Source organism: Pundamilia nyererei, unplaced genomic scaffold, assembly GCF_000239375.1.
Source record: "Pundamilia nyererei isolate P.nyererei 1_Seehausen unplaced genomic scaffold, PunNye1.0 scaffold01255, whole genome shotgun sequence".
Taxonomy (NCBI): Eukaryota; Metazoa; Chordata; class Actinopteri; order Cichliformes; family Cichlidae; genus Pundamilia; species Pundamilia nyererei.
This window is the reverse complement of record NW_005188656.1, coordinates 3,263-4,761: the sequence shown is the minus strand read 5'-3', so window position 1 is coordinate 4,761 and position 1,499 is coordinate 3,263.

Sequence of the window (1,499 nt, the reverse complement as noted above, 5' to 3'; positions counted from 1 at the left end):
GAGCCATAAAAAATTTAAATGACGAGTTTAAAGAGGCTCACAAGGTCTATAAGTATGATAGTTGTGTTTGTGAGGTTGTTCCTCAGTCCACTGTGATCACAATTTTTCATTCAATTGTGACTAAAGGAGAAAACTGTTTGGGACCATGAAACACATCAGACTACTGAAGACTGAAGAAATTAGGCTGTGTCTGATTTTTCTGAAATTGTCAAATCTCTATTTTTACTTAACTGTAAATGATCTGATAATGATAGAACTACTTGATATATGTATGATATATTGGTGATGTGATTGAAGGATGAAAGATGGCTTATTAAACAATAAAAACACTAATTTCCCAAAAGTTTTCAAAGTTTTTCCATTTGTCTATTTTCTTTTGTTTTCAGACAGGTTTTCCCAGGTCATAGTGTGTGTGAATTTGCATGGGCATACATTCTTTTTCCATTTTACATATCTATTTTTACACATATTCACATTTTTTTTAAAAGCTCTTTAGAGAGCTGTCGACAATCTTTAGGGCCACTTGGTGCCAGTACATGATTTTGAAGGTTTATAAAAATGTTGCCATGAAGTGCAATTTTTGCCTTTATTTGTTCCTGTTTACGGTCAAGTTCAATTTCTGTCACACTGTTGCATGACAGTGGTATGCAAACTGTGCAAGATTGAGGAACTAGATACCACTCAGGCTATTAGTTCTTTCCCGTAAATATAGGTGAGGCCAAGCACACACTTATTTATTATTCATGCTTTCCATATTGACAGCATGCAGCTGTCCTTTCTGTCCTTTTGGTAATCTACTGTAACCTTCGTACTGGTAATGAGGTTTTAATGTACTAAAACTAGAAGAAACTGAAGAAACTTAAAAGCTGTGTTTATGATGGCTTAAAAAGTGGAAGGTTTATATCTTCCACGTGCGGTGGAAAATTCTTTCTGGAGTTCCCCTGATAAGTGTGTGAATGCAGCATGAACACTGACTCTTCAACAGCTTGGTTATAAGCGACACCTGTTCACTTAGTCTCTCTATACTTGCCTTCAGCTGAAGGAAGGTGATTCTGGGTGTTATGCCAGAGTGAAGAAATTATATCATCTTTGTCATATTTACCACATTGAATAACAGCTTTAAAGTGTTAATATATGCAGGTAGTTTAGTGATAGTGCAACAGTTCAATCTGTGAGTGCCACTGTTAAAGTTGATTTGGTGAGCTTGTTTCTATTCTTGTATTTACATCTAATTTTCAGCTGTGCCTCAGGCTTCAGTGTTGCAGTTCACTTTGTGTTTTTTTAACTGCTGATTGATGTATTTATTTTAGCTGTTACATGCACCACTGTGGTCACCAGGCTGTTGATCCTCGAGTGTGAAATTTGTGGAACGTGTGCTTAAAGTGGCTGTTCTGAGGCTGTTCATCAGTTGCTATGAGCCACATATTCTTAGCACAGTTCAACAGTTTGCCTGATAAAATAAGTAAATAAATATAGCTCTTTTTTTTTTCTTTGGGCAT